The sequence below is a fragment of the Canis aureus genome, chromosome 24, assembly GCF_053574225.1.
Source record: "Canis aureus isolate CA01 chromosome 24, VMU_Caureus_v.1.0, whole genome shotgun sequence".
Lineage (NCBI taxonomy): Eukaryota > Metazoa > Chordata > Mammalia > Carnivora > Canidae > Canis > Canis aureus.
This window is the reverse complement of record NC_135634.1, coordinates 41805759-41823651: the sequence shown is the minus strand read 5'-3', so window position 1 is coordinate 41823651 and position 17893 is coordinate 41805759. Positions and strand designations below refer to the sequence as shown.

Here is a 17893-nt window from a genome sequence, read left to right as displayed (position 1 = left end):
CAAAACCATACAAAAACGTGACTAATTTATAATAGACAGTATTTATGTAGGAATATATAAAAATGTGAAATGAATGACCCTAATGTTTTCTTAGTGTGTTGATAATTGTAGGGAAAATTCATGCAAACTTTAAGTTACTTTCTTTTTTAAAAAAGATTTTATTTATTTATTCACGAGAGACACAGAGAGAGAGGCAGAGTCAGAGGCAGAGGGAGAAGCAGGCTCCATGCAGGGAGCCCGATGTGGGACTTGAACCTGGGACTCCAGGATCATGACCTGAGCCAAAGGCAGATGCTCAACCGCTGAGCCACTCAGGGGTCCCTTTAAGCTACTTTCAAATCTATGTAGTCATTTGTTTACTTTTCCATTTATAGGGCTACTCTGTTATGAATATTATGTCTTTTTTTTTTTTTTTAAGAAACAAAATATTTTTTTTACTGTAAATTATTTGCAAATGTTCATGAATATTATGTCTTGTTTAAGCTTTTTCTTTCTTTCTTTTTTTTTTTTTTTTTTTAATTTAATACTGAGGGCACCTGGGTAGCTCGGTCAGTAAAGCGTTTGCCCTTGGCTCAAATCATGATCCTGAGGTCCTGGGATTGAGTCCTGCCTCAGGCTCTCTGCTTGTGGGGAGTCTGGTTTTTTTTTTTTTCCCTTTCCCTCTGCCCCTCCCTCCCATCTCTCTCAAATAAATAAATAAAATCTTAAAAAATTAATACTAACTAGTTAATAACACACACTGCCCTTCAAGATGAAATGGGCAGGGTTTTACCAGCCAATCCTCTGAGAGGCAGGTGAAGGAAGGTTTCCTAGCCGGTGTTGCATTCTATAGGCTACATCTGGTGGGTACCATGTATTAAGGTGACAGGACACTATGTATTGTTTTAGGGCTTAGGCATGTGTAGGAAGAATAAAAAGAAGACAATAAACCCAATTATTATTATTTTTTCCTTTGGAGAGATAAATATCCTATAATAATGATAGAAATATTGAATCTGTTACCTATACTGAGTTCTGTGCAAAGTAATGAGTTTTCTAATAAAAGTATTCCAAAATGGGATGATCGTAGAGCCACCGCACAATAAAGATGATTCAAGCATCTGGTAAATGACCTGTATGCTCTTCCATCCCAGAGTTATATGACTTTGTGAAACTTTTCAATAAAAAAGATCTGATATTTATCGAATACTTCTGGTCTGCCAGGAAGCTCTGCTGAGAACATTAGGTGGATTCATTAATTCATATAACATTTCTACAGAATAGGGAGTATTATTTTCTCCAGGCGAGGCTGACGTGGGTGGTGTCTGTGAGTCACATAGCCAGTAACTGGTAGAGCCAGGAATAAGATACAGGCAATCTAACCAAGAGCCCCGTCTTCCAGCACTTTCTGCATAGTCTCCGTACTGTTTTAAGCCATTCCTAGCCCTCTCATTTCATGGCAACTGAACAATCTGTTCCATTTTATACAGAGACAGAGGGCCTCTAAAAGTGATTGTTTAGTGATTCCATAAATTTGCATCTCTTTTATTGCTACCGTTTTAGGTTCCTATCAAATAATTTTTCTGTTCACTTATCACCTTAGTAATGAGAACTTTATAATTCTTTAGTTTACAAAGTATTTCCACTAGTGATACTATTTCATTGAGTGTTTTCAGAAACCCTACGAAGTAGCTGGAATAGGTATTGTCAGAGAAGAGATGCACATAGGTGTTAAAAAGTTTAATGCTACTCCAGGATGATGGAGTTGGTGCCTGAAGTTAGTTTTTCTAATTACATTTGCCAAGGAACTTCTCCCTGGCCATGTCACTTGCCATTAAAGGATTAATTGGGAAAATAAAGTCCTATGACTTCCTATTTTTTTTTATTTTCTAAAGCAGCAGTTAGCAAAATATAGTCTGACTCACTTCCTGTTTTAGTAAATAAAGTTTTATGGAGACTCAGTCACACCCATGCACTTATTATTCTATGGCTGTTTCTCCACCACAGAAGAGTTGAGTAAATGCAACAAAGACTTTATGGCCTGTATACCTAAAATATTTACTCTGTGGCCTTTTACAGAAAAAGTTTGCCAACCTGTATGCTAGAACAAAGAGCTAACACTTTGAAAGATAAATATGACTTCTCTGTATCATCAGTTTAGTATGGATAAAAACAAGACTATTTCTGTTCTATCTAAAGAAACACCCAGGTCTTTTTTGCATCAGGTATTTGAAGGAATTTCTTTTCCACCATCCAGGCTTTAATTTTTTTTTATCTCTGCTTCCTATTACATAAACCCATGATACGATTTGAAATCTTGATCAACATGATTTTGTCATAATTTCCCACAAACTCTTTTATTCTCGTTTCACATTAATGAAGTCTTTGTTTTGCCTCTTACTTTTTTTCCCCTCTCAGCTTCTTCTAACTTAACTACTCAAAGTGTCCTAAGAAATTACATGTTTCATAGCATTTTCTCCTGACTTGCATCTGAGAATTAGACAGATATACTGAGTTTTCTTTTTTCACTGAAGAGTAATTGGGCATCTTTGGAGAGAACAATATTGCTTCCTGCATAAACCTAGCCTTTGTTTTTCTCAAAGCTGTAATTACTAACAGTATTTTTAGTCCTGTAAACCCTAATTTGCCATCCCATTTTACTGTAGCCTGTTAATCACAACCTACCAAAAATTGCAAAAGCCATGCTCACAGTCATTGAAAAATCTTTGATGTGTGATTTGCAATTCAGAGAGAGGATCAAACACTGGTCAGCTCTTTAGAAAAGGGAAGTAAGTCCTTGGTAATTCAAAGGGGGTGGGGTCAGAGGATAGGTTTCCTCATTTCTGGGCCTCAGATTTCAAGAAGTTAACAGGGGCACATACACATACACCTGGGTTCTAAGTCATTATTAATTTTGAGAAACAGAACATCTTTGTATATCAAAATTCAATGTGCTAAAAAGTTACTACACACATGGCACAAGAGAAAAACATAGGTGTTATAAAAATCCTTTCAAGGATGCCTGGGTGGCTCAGTGGTTGAGTGCCTGCCTTAGGTTCAGGTCATGATCCTGGGTCCAGGAATCGAGTCCCACATCAGGCTCCCTGCAAGTCCATTTCTCTCTCTGCCTGTGTCTCTGCCTCTTTCTCTCTCTCTCTGTGTCTCTCATGAATAAATAAATAAATATAATCTTCGAAAAAAAGCCTTTCATCTTTGAAACCCATTTTTGTGATCATTTTCTGTAATTTTAATTTACTTCCACAATTATGTTCTTCCGGCCTCAATAGGCATCATGCTACTTCCTGGAACTACAATGGGGACTGGACATCAAATTTTGGAGCCAAAATTTTCTTGGCTTTGAAATAGGATGACCTCATATTTTCTGTGATAACATTGGTTATATTCTTATGCTGAACAGAAACTTGATTGGCAGGAATACATGTTGAGAGAGATTGCCTGAAGGGGAGGTAAAGAGAAAGAAGGAGGGAGAGGGGGGGAGAGGGAGGAAAAGAAGAAAAGAAGCCAGATGTGCTCAAAAAATAGTCATATTCTATTGGAGGAATACTTCTGAAGACTTCAGTAATTCAAGATTATTTTTCACATAGGTTTTAATGTAAAGTACACATGATGGTGGGATTATCTCAGTTAACTCCCATTACAGAACAGTTTTGCATTTAAATACACTTTTTAATTACAGTATATATTTACAGTAATTTTTCAAATTGCTTATACCTCTTATCAAATTATCACAAAATACAACCTGCTTTAATGCAGACAATTGCTTGGGTTAAGGTCATAGGAACACATTATGGGAACTTTGACCTTGAGGTTAGTATCTAGAAGTTTATCTTTGCTCACCTGTATGGCAATTTTTCCAAACTGAACATTGAAACAGCTTTGATTTTTTTTTTTTTTATTTTGTCTCATATTTCAGAGTGGTTCTCCTACAATAACCATAGGGAGTCATTGGGAATGATTCTTGGTTTTCCTCATAGCATCATAGCACTGCTAACTTCAGATTCAAAGTCCTTGATTTTATGCTCTTTAAAAAAAAAAAGATTTTAAATGCTAATAGGAGTTACTACTAAAGGAACGTTGAGCAAACTTACTCACAGAGGGCCTGAGACTTGTAAAATTTCAATCTTTAATGGCCTGAGGTCAGTAGTTTTGTCTCTTAACAGAGAGAGTGGAGTGAGCAGGTGGCAGTTAGAGTTCACAGTACACCAGAAATTATGTGATTGCTGATGTGCTGATTTAATTTGGAGAGCATTGTGGTATAGCTGAAAATCTGGGCAATACATTCACATGTGAAGATCTCAGGGGGGGTCAGGCTTTTGTTTCTGTCACCATGTTTTAGTTCTCTCTCTGTGTTGAGCAGTAAATTAATAATGCTTTTTTTTTTTTTTTTCAAGACTACCCATCTAATATTTCTAGGTATGCTCCCTTGGTAGCACTACTTGTGAGTCAGTTGAATCAGAATTGGAAAGATTCCTACATCCCCTTTGCCCCTATGTACCACCTACATACTCATACATATGCACACAATTAGCAGTTATTTTGGACTGGCTCTGCCCAGTATATTAGAAGGCATGTCTAACTTTTAGGAACCTCAGTGCCATTGGTCTTGCTTTATCCACCCTGAGTATCTGGAGCTGTATGAACCAACATTCAGTTAGAGAGAAGGCCTTATCCCAATTCACTAACTCATGTAGAGCATTCCCAACCAGACCAGCACCCTCCTCACATTGCAAGGAAGGAAAGACCATTGCTCTGCCACAAATGATCTCTTAGATGATGAGTTAATTATTCTGCCCCTCTGTATGTAAAGTAAACTTTGACTAGATTTTCCTAAAGTTCTTTTTCATCTCTGAAAGTTCATGATTCTCCAATTATCTGTCAGTTAATATGGATGCACAATCACCCCAGATCTTAGTAGCATAAAACAAATTTTCAATACGCTCATAAATTTGGTTTGTCAAGAATTCAGACAGGGCACAAAAAGGGTGGTTTCTTTCTGCCCTATATAGTCTGGGATTCAGCAGGAAGACTAGAAGCCTGGATCCAGTGGCCATCAAATAAGTTGGCCAGAAGGCTGGAGATCAAAATCATCTAAAACCTCACTCTTTCACATGTCTCACATCTGGGCTGAAAGACTCAAATGGCTAGGATCTCAAATAGCTGGGCTTTGCTATGGTTATCTCTTTATTGAAATGTGGTTTTTAATTTCTTTGTTTGTCCAAGTGCTTTTTCCAGGATGAGGTTTTCAGAGTAGCCAGACTTGTTACATGGTGGTTCATGGTTCTCAAGGCATGTATCCCAGGAGCCAGATGGAAGCAGTAATGCCTTTTTTGGGCTATTTTCAGATATCACTAGGGTTGCTTCTACTGTGAGAAGCAACAAAAAAAGCAGAAAAAAAAAACAAAAAAAAAAAACAAACCGGTGAGAAGAGATTTAAGAAAAAAAGGAAGAAATGACCCCACCATTCACTGGAGGAATATTTGTATTGTGTTGGTATAACCACCTCTGGAAAATACAGTATCATGCCATGGAAAAATATTTTTCAATATGTTTAATCTATTATAGATAGAAATAATATGCTATACTTCTCACCTTCTTGAATTCTAGTATTATGAAAACACTGATATCTAATGATATGCTGCCTACAAATGACTCATTTTAGCTTTAAGGAGATACAAAAGGCTAAGATAGAAGGGATGGAAAAAAGATATTCATAGCAAATGGTAAACAAAGGAAAGAAAAGGTAGCTATACTTAAATACTTAAAAAAAGAATTTAAGCTAAAAATGGTTACAAGAGACAAAGGAGATCATTATATAATGATAAAGGAGTTAAATCATCAAGGACATGTAACAATTTTAAATATTTGTGTATGCAGCATTAGACAGTCTAAATATATAAAGCAAATACTTATCAAATTAAAAGGAGAAATAAACGGCAATACAATAATATATGGAGATTTGATACTCCATTCTTCACAAGGGATGGATCATCCAGACCGAGAATCCATAGGAACAACAGATTTAAAAGCCTACATCACCACACTGAGATGAAAAAGATCTACAATATTGTCCAGGATTACCTCATCAAGGATGGCAAACTGATCAAGAGCAATGCTTCTATTGATTATATCCCTCTGACAAGAGCATCAACCTTTGTGCACTTGGTGAAATGACCAATGTCCTCATCATGCTGAAAGGCTATGTGTTGGAAACCAAGATATAAGTGCTTGCTCTCTGAAAGTCCTTTGCAGGCCCTGGAGAAGGTTGACGTTAAGTTCTTTGACACCACCTCCAAGTTTGGCCATGGCCGATTCCAGACTGTGGAGGGAAAAAAAGTATTCACAGGACAACTTAAGAAAAAATGAATTGCAAAGGAAGAAGGAGCTTCATGTCAGGAGCAAATTGTGCAGCTGGTAAAATCTTAATAAAAATTATTTTCCAGTGGAGAGAAAAAAAAAAGAAAACAACAAATTTTAGAAACATCATAGACCAAATGGGCCTAACAAACATGTACAGAACATTCCATCCGACACCAGTAGAACACACACTTCTTTTTTTTTTTTTAATTTTTTAAATTTTTATTTATTTATGATAGTCACAGAGAGAGAGAGAGAGGCAGAGACATAGGCAGAGGGAGAAGCAGGCTCCATGCACCGGGAGCCCGACGTGGGATTCGATCCCGGGTCTCCAGGATCGCGCCCTGGGCCAAAGGCAGGCGCTAAACCGCTGCGCCACCCAGGGATCCCTGAACACACACTTCTTAAGAACACATGCACCATTTTCTAGGATAGATCATATGTTAGGCCATAAAACAAGTTGCAGCAAGCTCAAGAAGATAGAAATTCTATCAAGTATCTTTTCTGACTATGATGGTATGAAACTAGAAATCGGTAAAAACAAGAAAGCTGAAAAAAATAACAAATACATGGAAATTAAGTAATATATTCCTGAATGACCGATAGATCAAAGAAGAAATCAAGAATGAAATTAAAAAATATATATATTTGGGACAGAAAAACAACATACCAAAACATATAGCATACAGAAAAAAAGAATCCTGAGAAGAAAGTTTATAGTATAGTAATTGCATCAAGAACAAAGAGAGATTTCAAATAAACAGCCTAACATTACATCTCAGCAACTAGAAAAAGAACCAAGTAAGTCCAAAGTTAGCAGAAAGAAGGAAATAATAAAGATTAGAGCAGAAATAAATGATAAGAAAAATAGGAAAGCAACAGAAAAGATTAACAAAACTGAGAGTTCTTTGTAAAGATAGACAAAACTGACAAACATCTAGGTAGAGGCAACCAGGAAAAAAGGAGGAGTCAAATAAAGTTAGAAGTAAAAGAGGAGACATTAAAATGATATCACAGAAATACAAAGGATCATAAGATGCTACTATGAACAACTTTATACCAAGAAATTGGGCAAACTTGAAGAAATGGATAAATTCCTAGAAACATATTACCTATGAAGAGTGAATTATGAAAAAATGGAAAACCTGAACAGACCAGTAATGAGTAAGGAAATTGAATCAGTAGTCAAAAATCACCCAACATAGAAAAGCAAAGGAACAAATGGTTTCACTGGTGAATTCAACTAAGCATTTGAAGATTTAATGCCAACTCTTCTCAAACTTTACCAAAGTTTGGTAAAGTGTTCTCAAACTTTACCAAAAAATTGAAGAGGAGAGAACACTCTCATATTCAATTTATGAGGCTAGCATTCAACTGATACCAAAGCCGAATAAAGACATTACAAGAAAAGAAAACTACAGACCAATTCCCTGATGAATATGGATGCAAAAATTCTCCAAAAACACTAGGATACAAAATTCAGCTCCACACTAAAAAGATCGTACACTCTAATCAAGTGAGATTCATACCTGAGATGCAAATCAATGTTGTGATACATTACATTAATAGAATGAAAGATAAAAATCATATAATTAACTCAATAGATACAGAAAAAGCATTTGAAAAAATTGAAATTCTTTCATGATAAAAAGTCTCAAAAAATTGGGTATAGAGAGAATGTATTTCTATGTAATTAAAGTCATTATGTGACAGGCTCACAGCTAACATCATACTCAACATTGAAAGTTTGGAAGCCTGACTTCTAATATCTAGAACAAATCAAGGGTGCCTACTCTCACCGCTCCTCTTCAACATAGTACTAGAAGTCCTAGCCAGAGTAATCAGACAAGAAAAAGAAATTAAAGGCATTTGATTTAGGGAAAAAAAAGAACAAAATTTGTCTGTTTGCAGATGACATCATATTATACATAGAAAACCCTAAAAACTTCACAAAAAAAAAAAAAAACTGGAAGCACCAATAAACAAATTCAGTAAATTTGAAGAATACAAAATCAACATTCAAAAATCAGTTGCATTTCTATACACTAAGAGTGAACTATCAGAAAAATAAAACAATCCCGTTTACAGTAGCATCGAAAACAACACAGTACTTAGAAATAAATTTCATCAAGGAGGTGAAAGATCTATACAATGAAAGCTATAAGGCATTTATGAAAGAAATTGAAGAAAACAAATAAATGGAAAGATATCCCACATTCATTGATTGGAAGAATTAATATTGTTAAAATATTCATACTACCCAAAGCTATCTATGGATTGAGTGCAATTCCTCTTAAAATCCCAATGGTTTTTTTTTTTTTTTTCACAGAAAAAGGAAGAACAGTCCTAAAATTCAAATGAAACCCTGATTAGAAGGCCCCTAATAGACTAAGCAATTGTGAAAAAGAAGAATAAAACTGGAGGCATCATACATTCTGATCTCAAAAGATACTAAAAAGCTGTAATAATAAAAAAAAGCACGGCATTGGCCCAAATGCATAGACTAATGCAACAGAGTATATAGCCCATAAGTAAGCCCACACATAAGTGGTCAACTAATATTTTACCAAGAAGCCAAGAATATACAATGGGAAAAAGAGAGTCTCTTCAGTAAATGGTGTTGGAAAACTGAGTATCCACATGTAAAAGAATGAAATTGGACCCTTATCTTATACCACTCACAAAAATTACCTCAAAATAGATGAAAAACTTAAACATAAAACCCAAAATTTAAACATAAAACCCAAAACTGGGGATCCCTGGGTGGCTCAGTGGTTTGGCGCCTGCCTTTGGCCAGAGGCACGGTCCTGGAATCCCGGGATCGAGTCCCACATCGGGCTCCCAGCATGGAGCCTGCTTGTCCCTCTGCCTGTGTCTCTGCCTTTCTCTCTCTCTCTCTCTCTCTCTCTCTCTCTGTATCTATCATAAATAAATAAATAAATAAATAAATAAATAAATAAATAAATCTTAAAAAAAAACAAATCTATGTAACTGCTAGAAGAAAACATAGGGAAAAAGCTTCTTGATGTTGACCTTGGAAATGATTTTTTTGGATATCACACCCAAAGCACAAGTAAAAAAAGTAAAAAAAAAAAAAAAAAAAAAAAAAAAAAGTGGTACTGCATCAAACAAAAAAGTGTCCTGCACAACAAAATAAATGACCAACAAAATGAAAAGGCAACCTAAAAAATAAGAGAAAATATTTTCAAATTACATCTAATAAGAGGTTAATAACAAAAATATATTAGGAACTCATACAACTCAATAGCAAAAAACAAAATAATCTGGCTAAAAAATGGTCAAAGACCTAAATAGACAATTATCCAAAGAATACATACAAATGGCCATCAAATATATGAAAAGGTGCTCAATATCATTCATCATCAGTAAAAATCAAAACAGCAAAGAGAAATTAACACATACTTGTCAGAATGTCTATAAATTGAAAAGACAAGACATCGCAAATGTTAGAATAGCAAGAAAGGGAAACTTATGTGCTCTGTTGATAGGAATGTAAATTACCAGTCATTATTGAAAACAGTATGGAGGTTCCTCAAAAATCAAATGTAGAACTACCATATGACTTAATAATCCCACTCTGAATATACATCCAAAGGAAATGAAATCAGTGCCTGGAAAAGACACTTGCACCTCATTTGGTTTTTTGTTGTTTTTGTTTTTAAGATTTTATTTATTTACCTGATAGAGAGCACAAAGGGAGAAGGAGAAGCAGATCCCTGCTGAGCAAGGAGCCCAATGTAGGGCTCCATCCCAGAACCCTGGGATCATGACGCAAGCCAAAGGCAGATGTTTCCCCACCTGAGCCACCCAGGTGCCCCTGCACCTCATGTTCATTGCAACGTTATTGATAATAGTCAAGACACGGAAATAATCTGTGTGTCCATCACAGATGAATGGCTAAAGAAACAATATATCTCTATATATCCATAGCCATATACCACATATATGAATATACACATTGTATATGCATACACACAATAGAATATTACTCAACCAAAAAAAAAGAAATTTTGCCATTTGCAACAAAATAAATGAAATTTGAAGGCATTATGCTAAATAAGTCAGAGAAAGTCAAAAACTGTATGATCTCACTTATATATAGAATCAACAACAACAAATTATGGAAACAGAACACATTGATAGTTGCTAGAGGTAAGTATAGGAATTGGATTAAGGTAGTCAAAGAATACAAACTTTTAGTTACAAGATGAATAAATTCTCAGGATCTATCGTACAGCATGGTGAATATAGTTAGCAATACCGTATTATATAATTGAAAGTTGCTAATCTCTTTTGGAAACACCCTCACAAACACATCCAAAAATAATGTTTAACTAGCTATCATGGCTCAGTCAAGTTGACCATAAATGAACCATCACACTGCTGTTGAAGTTTCTTTGGCTGCTTAGCATATAAAATCCTTTCTTGTATTTAGGGAATTTATTTATGTTTTAATTATTTTAGAAGCTGAAAAAGACAGATAGGTGCTCACCCTCCAGCTAGCACATGGGTTACTGACTTAAGCTTGACCACTCACTGCTCTGACGGGGACAGGAAGTGGGGGTCTTTCAGAACTCATTCCCTGCTGGTGGCACTCAATATTAAGTAGCAGCAGTGCAAGTCACAGCTGACTAATATGACAGTGGCCTTCGCACCTAATCTATCTTCCAGTGGTCTGACCTGGAGTGGATCCAGCCACATAGCTTCTTGTGGCTTCTATATGTTTTCCAGGCTTAAATCATTGGAACTACTTCCCTCTGTTTTGTAAGTCACTCAATATCCATGCAGTAAATTTATCTTCTGTTTTTGTTAGCCAAAATCCATTTCAATTGCTTATACACAAGAATTCCAATAGTTATAATAATGAAACATTAAGAAATTATTTTAAATAAATTTAATAAATGTTAATAGAGCACTTTCTATATACTAGGTACAATACAAGGAGCTGGCAATTTAATGATGAATACAAATCAGAATATTCCTGGAATGGGGTGGCTTCATAAGTCCCACGTCATTTTCTCACCCAGCTCTCTCTCTCCTACCCAACTGCCTTTCTTGAGTAGACTCTGGGGCTCCTAGACTGGGTGGGCTTGGACAGTACAGAGCACTTAAGTAAACCTACTCACAACACAAAAATAAATTCTTTGCACTGAAAACGATTATTTTAAAACTAAAGATTTCAAGAAATAGGTTGAATGGAAGACAGTCACTATAGAGATTCAAATTTGTAATCCAGGAGATAAAGCAAAAGAAACATCTCAAACCACTAGTTTTAGGAAATAAAAGCATTCAATAGTGAGAAGACTGATGTAGGAAATTGAAGGAGAGTAACAACCTTCCAAAGAAGAAAAAGAAATGTTAAGGAAATGAAAGGAAAATGATAATCAAATAATTTAAAAGAAAATGTTTACCTGAACTTAAAAAAGACTTGAGTCTGCAGATTGCAATGGTTCACCAAGTTCCTGGAAAGATTAATGAAAGGCCAAATGGCAAAGTAAATGCATGGGGATTGAATTATTCCATTCAAAACACGGACTGAAAAGAAAAGGAAAACAAAACAAAACAGGGACGACCCATAAGCTTCTTCAAGAAAATAGATTCCAATTTTATGCTTCTTAGTAATAAGAAGGCACTTGTATTACGCATGGATGAAGGAAAATTATGTTCTCCAATATTGCTAATGGCATCTAAATTATTCCAATGTGTTTAGATAAGAAGTGAAAATATTTATTAACATTTAAATGACGTGTGTGTCCTTCAACCCAGATATCTCACTCTTGGTATGAATCCGTTAAAGTAACTGAAAATGAGAATCTCTATATGGCAACAACAGAAATAAACAAACCAACAGACCTGGAAGTAAAGTGACTCCCTTTGATAAGAGAATGTTTGGATAAATTACACTCTGTTGGCCCACACAATAGAATGCAGTTAATATAAAGAAGGCACTGTGGGCAGCCCCGGGGGCTCAGTGGTTTAGCGCCGCCTTCAGCCCAGGGCCTGATCCTGGAGACCCAGGATCGAGTCCCACGTCAAGCTCTCTGCATGGAGCCTGCTTCTTCCTCTCCCTGTGTCTCTGCCTTTCTCTCTCTCTCTCTCTGTGTGTGTGTGTGTGTCTCTCATGAATAAATAAATAAAACCTTTAAAAAAAAATGAAGGCACTGAAGATGTAACACTTGGAAGGATTACCAAAATACACTGATGAATGGGAGAAATCAAATATAAAGAAAGGTAATAAATATAATGAGAATAGGATGTCATTTTTATAAAACGATGTCCAAATCACCTGTATGTATATGTACACACACAAACACATGCACATACACACAAATACATATACCAAGTTCCTACCACAAATTGGGGTGTGGAAGGAATAGGCATTTCACATGAAAAGATGGATAAAGGAGTAGAGCAGATTAAGTAAAAAGGAAAAGAATAAAGACTTCCTTTTTGCTCAGTAATTCCCCCCAAATACATTCTCACATCTTGTGGATAGAAAACCAATCATGTATTATATTATGATCCCATCTCATTGAAAACTATAGTGCATGCACGTAAAATTAGAATGACTATATAATTAGATATACGGGTGTCTATGTGAACAGCATGTTGTAACACATAGTAAATTCTATTACTAGAAAACAAAATCCTTATATCTATATGTACATACATGTATATGTCGATAGAGCTATATATCTACATAGATACAGATTGGTTTGGAGACATGTGAAAGGACATACATTAAGCTGTTAAAATTTATGACTGCACTGAAATAAATATTGGAGTGGGAGATAGTGAGAGGGAGTGTCTTGACTTATTTTTTGTTTCACTTATTATAATGATAGTATTATCTGTAAAAAAATAAATATAAACATTTTTACAACAAATTAAATAAAGCTAGATAAGCCACATCTACAAGTCACTCTGTGGAAATGGGGGGAAGGTTGACATCCTTTCAGCTCCACCTCAGGGTGATGTGTTAGCGGCAAAGATACTAATGAAGGGAGGTGGGATCACAGGTGACGGAAGAGTTATTTCAGGTCAGAGAAGGTGATGGGAAAAAGCTAAACATACAAAGTAGGTTCCAGAAGAGACGTGATTATGTTTTTAAATTGTAGTGTGAAAAATAGGGGAATGTTAACTGGATGAAAAAGATAAGGAAGAGAATTCTAGGCAGGTGCAGAAACATGACCAAAGGCAAATACATATGATTATAAACTAGGTTTAATACTTCTGTTAAAGAAAGATCCTAACGCATCTTTGAAAGAAAGGACTATAAGAGTTACATGGTTTTAAGATCAGAACTCACCACTTCAGAGCTGTTTGGTGATTAATTATCATCAAAAATGAAACTCTGTAATATTAAAATCCAAAGGAATAAAGTATGAAATAAATGCCTAAAGTGAGAGGAAATGTTTGTAACTCCAAATAATAACAAAGATCTTTTAAGGATCACTAAAGAACCCTGGAATGTAAGATTTTAACATGCTCAAAATATTAGTGCTGATCTACTTTAATGTGCTTTAGTTAACACTTTCAAAGTTTATTTTGTCCCAAGGACAAATGCAGATTTCCATCTCCATCTATATTTAACAACTCAAGCTGAAATTTATGACCATGGATGTATACTTGTAAATAATTCATATGAAGTCATTTATGGGCCTGGCATCATGGTCTTTTTTTTTTTTTTTTAAGCAGCAAAAAAAAAAAAAAAAAAAAAAAAATTTCAAGTGAAGTCTCACCTGTCCCCCAGTATATAAACAGAAAAAAAAAAAAAAAAACAGAAATGTAGAAATGGCCACATGAAGTGAAGTCCTGGGGCCCTGACTGGAATCAAATTCACTCACAGCTCTGAACCACAGGCCCCTGAAAACATGACTGAATGACAATCTGTCTCTCTGACCATTTGTCTGTCTGTCTGGTTGACTCAGCCCTCAAGAAGGCCTATCAATCACCAAGTCAAGATGATTGTACTGGAGCATATGAAAGCTCACCTTTCCCAGATTTCTAGCTCCATGTGTGTAGTTCATATATATTTTTATGCTTTGCAGATTTCTAGCTTGATATTGATCTTTTATCAATTTTATTTCATTGGGTGATTTTAAGAATAAATCATTTTTGACTGTGATTGGGAACCCCCACCAGTATTGCCAACAGGTACCAACCAGTGAGTCTCTGAGATTCAAATTACTTAGACTCAGTAATGTACAAACAAAAAAACCAAATGCTCCTGCCATTCAGTTCTTTTACTCCTATGCTGAAAGAGAGAAGCAAAATAGCCTCTTGCTTGACATCCTCACACAATGAAAAAAGCCAAGGCTGTTGAGTCTTTCAACAAAACATTCAGTGGTTTGTGCTTTTCGACTCACATCGATGGTGCTGAATTTTCACATCAGATGAAGGACAATCTTGGATATGTTTTGCAGTAAGGAGTAAACACAATGAAGCAAGATAGATGGATAAAGAAATGAAAAGAAACCTAATAGGACAGTATGTCAAAAACACATTTACGGTCTCTAAAATATTATTTCTTTGGTTTACTGGCTTTTTTATAATGGGTCTAAAAACAATGGGTGAATTTTAAGAGATTATCTGCTCCAGTAAGTTTGTGCTATGAGAATTTATTATGGAAGAGTGAAGCTCCTGTTGCTTCACACAACTCGACTAACTGAGAAATATGTTCCCTCTCTTGTGGACACTGAAATGATTGTGATTCGTCACCATTTGAGCAATTTGCAACCTGAAAATGTGCACTCATCCCAGCGCTGGGCTCTGGCTCCACGGCCCCCATACGGAGCTGTTCTGCTCTCTGTTCTCTCCCGAAGGTGCACCCACAGATTCAAACAGCTTAACTGTAGCTTGAAAGGAGGCAGAAGGTAATTGGATAAGGTTTAAAAAAAAAAAAAAAGGATAAATTTCATAGAGGCACAAATTGCCATTTTATCGAAAATGAATTACTTTGTGTCACATTGAGACCCAAAGGAGAAGAGACAAGAATGGGAGGAGCAGGAAGGGTGTAGCTGTGGCTGACCATGAGGTCAGAGGTGGACCCTGGCATCACCAACCTTTGAAGTTTCTGAACACAAGCGTATTTCAACCATAGAATAGATCATGTTTTACTGGGAAATCAGTTAAAGGCAAAATCCAAGGGAAAACATGAGAAAAATGTTTGCCATTGTAATGTGATTGCCATTGGAGCCTCTCTGGCTCTTATTCATTTGTCTAATTATTAGGAAAAGTTAGGCGTATTCTTTTTTTCTTTTCTTTTTCTTTCTTTTTTTTTTTTCTTTCTGGGACTGCTACAGTTTTGTTCTTGGCCTCTGAGGGCATCTTTAAGTTCCACTGTGAAAGATGCCCTTCCAGCCTGAACCATGGGGGGCCCAGTGGGGTAAAGGATGCCATCTGAAGTGTTACTCCACTCTTCCTTAGCCCCTCGCACGTGAATTGTACCAGCACATGCACAGTTGCACAAAGTCTGCACAAAGTCTGCACATATGATTCTCACTACTCCAAATCCTCTGCTCCCCACTTGGGTGGCTGAGAGCTCTTCATTGTTCATGCCTTCAGTGTGGTCAACAACTATTTCTCCCTGAAAGGTTTCTGGAAGCTTGAGGGCTGAACTGTCTTGTACCCCCATGGACCCTGGTACTACTGTTCCTGGAGATTAGTTAACTCATGACAAAAACTTTGTTGAGTGCAGGCAGGGAAGCCATCTCTATCTACAGCCTCAGGTTGGTTTGCTCAGCCTGAGGTAGCTTTGCCACAGGTCCAAAGAGCACCCCTTCTTCAGATCAACATACTATGTCTCTCCAGAAAACTGTGATAATAACCCTACAATGCTACTGTGAGTAGAAAGTAAATGCTCCCCACCCCAGAGTTATAATGGCACGCACTTGTGCTACCATAAGAAGCAGCCTTACATAGAGTGGGAACCAAAGCCTGGGGCAGAAAGGGGGAGGGAGGGAGACACAATGAAATAAATGAACAGAATTATCTTTTGACCTCATTTCTTTCTTTACCTGTTACCCTTCTCTGTACTTTCATGTCAAAACTTTTTGACATCAGTTAGGCTTTTCTCTTCAGCCCTCAGAACTCCACTGAAATTGCTCTTGCCAAATCTGTCAAGGACCAGTTAAGGGCCTTGATCCCATCCTTATCTTTCTTGACCTGTTGGCAATGCTGATGCCTCCTTCCCTGAATACATGTCTATCAAGGGCTGTGAAAGAGCTGAGATTTTACCCTGGGCTCAAGCTAATAATCTAGTCTGTTACTGTTGAACCAATGCTGAGAAAAGACATGACACTGCTGGGTCAGAGCAAAAGGACTTTTCTACTCAAACCCAGCAATGGTCAGGGTCATTGTACCTCTGTCATTTTCTCCTGCTTTCTAAGAACCACAGGGGCCGACAATGGTGGATCCCAGGTATAGGCCGTGCACACTATGAGTTTGCATCACAATCAAAGAATGATGAGCTTGGAAAAATCGTTGCTTTTATGGTAAGCCATAAATGAGCCTATTCTTTCATCAGTAAAGAGGGGAGAAGTTGCCATATCGTTTTTTTTTTTTTTTAATTCCTTTTTTTGGTAAATTTGACATTACAATTTATAAATTTAAGGTATATAGTATGTTACTTTGATACACTTCTGTATTGTAATGTGATTGCCATTGAAACAATAATTATCACATCATTATAGTACAATATTATTGGCTTTATTGTACTGTGCATTAGATCCCTGTGGCTTATTTACTAATTGTTATAAGTTTGTACCTTTAAATACCATTAATTAACCTTATCTACCCACTCCCATCCCCTGGTAATCACCATTTTACTGTTTTTTTTTTTTTTAATGGGCTTGACTTTTTTTTTTTTTTTTTTTTTGGGCTTGACTTTTTTAGATTCCATACAGATTCCATACATATATACTTGTCTTTGTCTTTCTAACTTAATCTCACTTAGCATAATGTGCTCAAGGCTTATCCATTTTTGTCACAAATGGCAGGGTGTCTTCTTTTCTCATGGGTGAATAATATTCCATTATAAATTGTAATTATGTTAGTTTTTGTGAATACTGCTGCAATAAATATGGGTGTGCATGTATCTTTTCAGCATCCTATTTTCATTTCCTTTAGGTATGTACCAGAAGTGGAGTTGCTAAATCATATGGTAGATCTATTTTCAATTTTTTGAGGAACCTCCATCCTGTTTTCTATAGTGGTTGGACTAATTAACATTTCTACAGTGTATAATGGATCCCTTTTCAAGCACATCCTTAACAGCATCCATTGTGTCTTGTTTTGATGATTATCATTCTAACAGGTGTGAGGTGATATTTCACTGTGGTTTTGATTTGCATTCCCCTGATGATTGATGATGTCGAGCATCTTTTAATGTACCTAATTTTCCTCTTTGGAAAAATGTCTATGTAGTTCTTCTGCCCATTTTTAATTGGATTGTTTGCCTTTGGGTATGTCAGTTCATTATACATTTTGGCTATTAACCCCTTATCTATTATATGGT

The 17893-nt window shown here is 36.2% G+C and overlaps 1 protein-coding gene across 3 annotated transcripts in view; it reads left to right on the top strand.

The window, feature by feature from the left end:
* The window catches only part of SPHKAP (SPHK1 interactor, AKAP domain containing), a 168611-nt gene that overhangs the window by 70863 nt on the left and 79855 nt on the right, over positions 1 to 17893 (top strand). The gene's annotated exons all lie outside the window — the stretch shown is intronic.